Source organism: Apodemus sylvaticus, chromosome 1 (genome assembly GCF_947179515.1).
Source record: "Apodemus sylvaticus chromosome 1, mApoSyl1.1, whole genome shotgun sequence".
NCBI lineage: Eukaryota > Metazoa > Chordata > Mammalia > Rodentia > Muridae > Apodemus > Apodemus sylvaticus.
In genome coordinates, this window is record NC_067472.1 from 189,926,554 (window position 1) to 189,934,415 (window position 7,862).

A 7,862-nucleotide genomic window follows, 5' to 3' on the forward strand; every position below is an offset into this window, starting at 1 on the left:
GAGCAGAGGCAGGTGGCTCTTTGAGTTCAAGGCCAGCTGGGTCTACAGAGTGAGTTCCAGGACATCCAGAGCTACGTGGAGAAACTGTGTCTCAAAAAATTCATAAAAATATTTAATAGTTTCTGAGAGTGCAGAAGCCTCACTGAAGCATAGGGAACGTGTGGACGCTGATTTTTTGATGTACTTCCCAGAGCGCCCAGCCTACAGCGGCCTGGGACGATCTGAAAGAAGGACCTGCACTCCTGAGCTGCTCATAGGAATTCCCAGGCATGTGGCAGGAACTTGGCGGTGCGAGGTGAGAAGTCACATTTGTGGTTCACGAGAGGCAGAGAGGCGGGGGCAGGAGGATGGATGTGATCACCTGCCCTGTGACGGGCAGTTCTGGGAGAGTTCTGGGCTCCAGGGCAGGCTGGGAAGCTCAGCTTGGAGTTTCAGCAGTCTGAGCAGCAGAAACAGCCTGGCCTCCTTTTTGGGGGGCCAACTGGATGCCTGACTGGGCTGCAGCAGCAGAAGGAACCGAGAGCTGAATCCTCCAGGCTCTGCCTCCGGGGCCTCCCGTGTGGAGGAAGGCTGGGCTGGGATCCAGCCTGGCAGTTGCATCATGGGAAGCTTTCCAAGCTTCCTCAGGCTCCTGGGAAGGTTCTAGAGATTGCAGGAAGCAGGTGGCAGACAAGGATGTGGGACAAGGGAGCTGGGCTCGCCCAAGTCGGTCCCATCTGCTTCCTGAGGATTCCAGGGTCTGAGGATAGCTCTGACCTGGAGTGACCCAGCCCTAGCAAACAGCCCCAGACTAAGGGGCTCCTTCTCCTGGGAGATTAAGGGGTGTGGACTCTCTCTGCTTTGCAAAAGGACTCTCTTTCCTTTTTACTCTCCCCTACTCTCTTCCCCCCTGTCTCTGTCTGTGTGTGTATGTACATACTTTGTGTGTGTAAGCATGTATGTCACAGCACACACAAAGGTCACAGGACAACTTTACACATTAGTTCTCTCCACATCTTTATGTCGGGTCTGGAGATTGAATTCGAGGCATGAGGCCTGTCTACCTTTACACAGAATTCTTTCCCTAAGAGGTCTCTCTCCTTGTTTTGTCTCTACCAGAATTACTGCCCTATCTGCATCAAAGAGGCCACAGGGGTAGAAGAACGCCAGACCAGGCATGGTAGGGCAATGCCTATGATTGCTGCAGGGGTGGAGGCTGGGGGATTGAGAGTTCAAGGTTTTCCTCAGCTACACTGAGAATCTGAACTGGCGTTGTACTCAGGGATGGAAGCATTGGCCTTGTATGCATGAGGCCTAGCGCTAGAAAGAAACCTCTGAGACCAGCTCAGAAAACAAACAGAATGAAAGAATGAATGAACAAAATATAAAAGCCCCAGCTCAGGCCTGGAGAGAGGGTTCAGAAGTTAGGGGCACAGGCTGCCTTGCAGAGGGCCTGGGCTTGGTTCCCAGACCCGACAGGGTGGCTCACAACCACCTGTAACTCCAGTCCCGGGGGACCCAGGGCCCTCCTCTTGCCTCTGTGGACACCAGAGACAGAAATGCTCACACATATTAAAACACAGACCACGCTCCAGATGGTCCTTTTCGGATCTATGCTCTAAATCAGCCCACACCCTGCGCTCTGCGGACTGCTGACATCCCAAACCCAGGGCTGTCGTCCATCTGGCTGGCTGGGGCTGTGATGGCAGGGTTAGGAACCAGGAACTCAGTAGTCTCACCACAGGTCTTAAGGTGGAGAGGGACATGCTGGGGTTTTCTTTATCATCTCTTTTCTCCTCTCTCGGCCAACGGGCCCTCACTTCCTGTCTCTTTACCTCCATGTCCATCGCCCCAGTTTCTCACCGTTCATACCTTGTTCTGTGCCTGCAGCTCTAGGCCCACTTATCTGCTTTGTTGGTGAGGCTCAAGCCTCGTTTCCCATAGGGCCACAGGATTTGTACGTGTCCATGAGTGTGAGCGTGAGCGTGTGCGTGTGTTGTTCAAACTTTTCTGTGGTTTCCCAGCCTGCTGTTCCAGATCCTTCCTAAGATGGCCTCTGCCTAACCCTTATCCACAGTAAGCGTTTCCCTGAGACAGAGCAGCCCAAGGGCTCCTGAGAACTTCCTGTCCACTGAACAAGACAACAGACCGATCCCTTGTATCCAGTCCCTTTCAGAAAGGCGGAGTCAAGACTGCATGGGCTGGGCTGGGGATGCAGCTCCGCTGTCCGATGCTCGCCTGCTAAGTGCAAGGCCCTCCACTCAAATTCTAACACCAAAGAAGAGAGGTGAAGGGAGGGGATGGCAGTGGTGTGGTGCTTGCCTCCCATGCCAAAGCTCAGCCTCCCATCCACCCATCCCAGCGCTGCATTAAATCTGAATGGTGTGTGTGTGTGTGTGTGTGTGTGTGTGTTGTGTATAACCCCAGCACTCACCAGGTGGAGGCAGGAGGATCAGAAGCTAAAGGTCAGGGTTGGCTATCAAAACACAATAAAACAAAGGCCCTGTTATCCTAGTGACAATGAGATGGGAGCCAGAGACAGGTGGATCCCTGGGAGTTTAGGGCCAGCAGACCAAACCTGGTAAGGCTCCAGGCCAGTGAGGGGCCCGGTCTCAAGCAGGTGATGGACTGCATCTGAGGACTGACCCTTGGGGCTGTTCTGTGACCTCCACATACCAGTACTTGTTGGGTTCCATAGCTGCCTGCAGCTATTACGAAGTGGGTTTCTGGGACAGAAGCTGAGGGATAAATAGGGAAGAGGGGCGAAAAGAAGTATGGCTAAGACAATATTCACTGATCAAAGCCAGAAACTTTAATGGCGCCAGACCTTTTAACAGTTTGGGCAAACCCTTCTCCCCCAGACTCCAGGCTGAGTTCCGGTGGAAGTTGTCTAGTTTCTCTTGGAGGTCCTCGTCTTGACTGCTCCGGCAGCTGGGTGGGTCACCTGCTTAATTCAGGAATTCCTAGACCTGGAGGAACAATGAACTTAACCTTTACTTCGAGCACTCGGCCCTAGGTGGAGCAGGATCCTGGCTATCTGGGAGAAGTTAACCTTGACCATAGTCAAACTCTGACCAAGTGCATGACTGCCCCAATATGGCTCTGTACAAGTACTGTGCACGGCCGCCTGGCACACACTAATGCACCCACAAGGACACGCACAAGGACAGAATGTCCACGACAGCTTCCCTGGCCACCCTAGTCATCAAGGTAGCAAGGCCTGGTGTCAGACACAGGTGCTCAGAGGGGAGGCCAGGGTGGTCACCGGTCCAGCGCCAGCCCCATTAGGCCTCTTCCTTCAGGCCTGTGCGAACTGGTCTGGCCTAAAGGTCTGGACACGCTGAGTGCGCATCTATAAAGTCATCGAGAGGCTGTCCACGTCCTGGTTCTGGAGCCCGCCGAAGGCCCTTAGGAAGTGACCTTTGACTTGTAGGCCTGTTTCCTGCTCTCTGAGATGGTGGTGCAGTGAGCGTGTGGCTGGATGTGGTGGTGTGTGCCTGGTATGCCAGCACGCGGGGGATTGACGCGGGGCTCGGGTTCCATTCCTAATAGCCTGTTAGCTAGCTGCCAGCCCTCAGCACGCTAGTCCTCCTCAGTGCCAGTGTGAGCAGGCAGAGTCTCCTTCCCAGCTGCTATGAGCCGGGGCTGTCAGGGAACATATGTCAATACAACAGCCATATTACTGCTCTCAGTCCTCCAGCTGGCAAAGCCTCAAGTACTGTGGACATTGCTACTTTAACTTTTATCATTCATTCATTCATTCATTCGGTTTTTGAAGTTTTTTTAGTTTTTTTTTAAGATTTATTTTGTTTCATGTACACTGTCGCTGTCTTCAGACACATCAGAAGAGGGCATCAGAACCCATTACAGTTGGTTGTGAGCCACCATGTGGTTGCTGGGAATTGAACTCAGGACCTCTAGAAGAGCAGTCAGTGCTCTTAAACTCTGAGCCATCTCTCCAACCCCTTATTCATTTGTATTTATTGGGAAGAGAAAGTAAACAAAGTGTCTTTCCAATGGTGAGTGGCTCTACCACTGAGCCACGCCCCCAGCCCCTCCCCGGGGGATCCTAGGATCCTAGGCAGGGCTCTACCACTGAGCCACGCCCCCAGCCCCTCCCTGGGGGAGTCTAGGCAGAGCTCTACCACTGAGCCACGCCTCCAGCCCCTCCCTGGGGGATTCTAGGCAGGGGCTCTACCACTGAGCCACGCCCCCAGCCCCTCCCTGGGGGATCCTAGGCAGGGGTTCTCCCACTGAGCCACGCCCCCAGCCCCTCACTGGGGGATTCTAGGCAGGGGCTCTACCACTAGCCACGCCCCCAGCCCCTCTCTGGGGGATTCTAGGCAGGTTCTCTACCACTGAGCCACGCCCCCAGCCCCTCCCTGGGGGATTCGAGGCAGGGGCTCTACAGATAAGCTATATCTCCAGTTGTCTTTTTTTATTTTGAGATGGGGGTCTAACTAATTTGCTCAAGTGCGCTCTATGTTCTAGGCAGGCCTCGAACTTGCAATCTTCTTTCCTCAGCCTCTCAAGTAGCTGGAATACAGGTCTGGGTTACCAAGGTCATTTACTTTGATTTCTTTTTATTTGGAAGAGGCGAAAGGGAGAGGGGAGAGGGAGAGACATGTAGGGCTATGGTTTTGTTAAGTTCCACTGGCATTATCCCCAGCCTGTTGGGTGAAGACTGCTTAAAAGGAAACCTCTAGAGACTGTGACATTGACATTAAGTTTCACTGTGGTCAGCTCCTGTGAGACGCTGGGCTGGGATGAACAAGGGAGCAGCTGTATCTCACAGCCCCACAGGGCAGGACAGGGCTGATCGAGGCGAAGGTGATGAATTACACCTGGGTTTCAAACGACTTATGACAGACATGGCGAAGGAAGCCAAGACTGCAAGTCATTAACATTAAACCACTTAGGCCAGGCGCACAGAGGGCTCCAGAGAAAGGGTGGCTCAGAACATACTGCCGACGGCATCCTGTGGAAGGTCGAGTTCTGAAGGCCGGGAGAATGGAGTCTGGCAGCCCCGGCATGCTCAGGATGCCTGGTACATATTGATGGCTGTGACACCAGACTGGCAGAGGCACATGCCAACAGTGGCTGTCACACGTGGGCCACACTTTACTTGTTAGAGACGGGTGTACTGACTTTTCTTTCCTTAAAAATATTGTGTGTGTGTGTGTGCGTGCGCGCGCGCGCGCGCGCGCGCCAGTATGCATGTGGAGATTAAGGGCAAGCTGAGCTGTAGGAGTTGGCTCTCTCCTACCACGTGGTTCCAACTCCACCCAGGTTATCAGCAAGCATCCTCACCGATTTCCTCAACTCCTTCCCGCCCACTGGCTGTTTAAGAGATAGGCTTTCATTCTGTATTCCAAACTGACCTAGAACTTGTGGCAATCCTCCTGCCTCAGTCTGGGAGTACACAGTGCCTGCCAGGGCAATTGGCTCTACTCCATCTGCTCTAAGACAACCACAGACTCCATGACTCCGGAAGTCCAGCGGCTGCTGAGATCTTGGACGGTGTTGGCGGGTGTGGGGCTCTGAGAGGCTGGGTGAAAGACTTCCACCTTCCAGCTGAGGTCCAGAGTAGGCAAAGGGGTTGATTAAAATCACACCTGTGACTGGATTAAACCCCACAGTTGGCTCATATCACACTGGTGACAGAATCACACATGTAAATTTGGAACCCGGGGGCTCCATGAAGTCTGTGTTTTCAGACCCCGCAGAGGCACGGGTGGGAAAACCTTATTTCACTAATGGGAAAGCAGAGAGGTCTGGTCACTCACTCACTGGAGGCCACAGGCAGCTGGCAGGGCCGAGGCCTGAACAGAGGCAGCCTGGCCAGAGGGCTCACATCCTCAAGCCGCATGGTTTGCTCTCCAGAGTGTAATCCAGGCAGCTGACAGTGGGACAGGAGGGAAGCGGGCGGCCTTTCTTGCAGTCGACATGAAGGCCTCCCTGCTGGCTGTGGCTAAATCTGATTTCCACAGGCCGAGAACAATGAGGAGTTGCCGAGGCCTGGGTGGTGTTTCTGGCCGCCGTGTTGGCCCTCTCAACACCGTTCTCAGAGAAGAGCTGTCCACAGCTTGTCTGGCTAGGTGCCAACGCCACCCTCAACCTGTCACATGCTGGGCTCAGGAACCTGGACACTCTGGCCAGCTCTAAAGCCATCGCCTGAGCAACCCAACCAGTTTCTCCAGAAGCCTGAGACACTATTGCTGCAGGCCACTCATGCACGCCTCTGTGGCCACAGCCCTGGGCACATGCGGCACCTCCCTCACTATCCCAAGATGCTCCCGTTGGCCCCGGAACTGACCCAGCTGCAGGGCAGGGCCCAGAGGACACAGATCTGTCCCAGGCTGGGGGGTGTTAGGACGGGAACTTCGGGTCCTTCTCGCTGGAGTGAGGCTTGCTTGTTGGCCTGTTTCTCTTGCCCTAGTCTGGGCAAACTCCCAACCAGAGGGTGCGTCCCCTGGAACCTGGATGAGCTTCTGTTGGCCTGATCACAGGTGCTTGAGACAGGGTATAATCTGTGTAGCCAATGCTGAGCTGGAATTTGTGACCCTGCTGCCTCGCAGGGCTGGGACTGCAGATGCATTGCTGTTGGGCTGAGACACAGGGTTTGACTGGGAAGAGCTAGGTTACCTTGCGTGGAGAGGGCAGCAGGGTTTCTGTACAGCTGGGGACCTGGCATAAGGGTTTGGGATCGCTGTGTGAGGGCATAGCCCTGAAGGGCTTCAAGACCATCTGGAAGTTCATATCCCAGGGTCCTCACTCCCGGTCTGACTCTGACCACCCGAGATGCTGAAGCAAGGACGTGGTGGGTCATCCAGCGCCAATTCTGCATTTCCCCAGGGTCTTTCTTCAGTACAAAGTGTGAATACGGGAGCTTCAATTTTGTGTCGTGTTTGTGAAGGGAATCAGGATGGCTGGGCAGCCGTCCTGCTGCTGGCGTGGGGCACACGGTGACGGCAGTTACGGAGGCGTACTGGAGCTAAGGACGACGAAGGAAAGATGGGATGCTGACTCTGAGGATTATTCAGGGTCGCAGTAAATGCAGATGAGATGAAGCGTCCAGTTGGGAAGGAGTGTGTGGGCCTGTGGCCCAGGACTGCAGCCGATGCAGGCAGCATGGCTGTCCAGTGTATTTATAAAACAGATTCATCAAAGTCTTTGTTCAAACAAACAATAACAAAACAACAACAAAAATCATCTGCACGGGGCAAGAACCTGAGGGGGGGGGGTGTCTGGGGACCGAGCGCCGCGGTGTGCCTCGGGCCTTGGACCTCCCAGACTGCGAGCTCTGCTCTCTGTCACCTGCACGGACCCCCCACCTCTGGCCTGTCCTTCACTGCTCCCCTTAGCTGTGCCTGTCCAAGAGGCCCCTGGACACCCCTTATATGGGAACAGAACAGGAAGGACGTGCCTCGGGGGAGACGGGAGGCAAGGTGCAGCCAGGCAGGCTGGTGGCTGTGATGTGATGAGCCGGCTCATCTGCGCCTGCTTTGGGAAGCAGATCTGAGAAGGACCACTGCGTGCACCTGAGCAGAGGAGGCACACACTGCTGCAGCCTCACGGCCGGGGGACTGAAGCTGCTAGCAGGAGTCAGTGGGTCCTTAAGGGCGGGGAGGGGCTGGGAGAAGGGCAGACACAGCACGTTACAGGATGGATGGATGGATGGGTGGGTGGGTGGGTGGGTGGGTGGCCTTATTATTTATTTAGGCAGGGTCTCGTGTGGCAGGCTGAAGCTGGCCTTGAACTCTTGATCCTGTTTCCAACTCCTGATAGGTTTATAGGTGGGGTCACCACACTTGACAATTCTACATGTTCAGCCTAAGTCAGGCACTGTCTGTATGCAGGCTCTAGTGACAGGATTAGTTGCC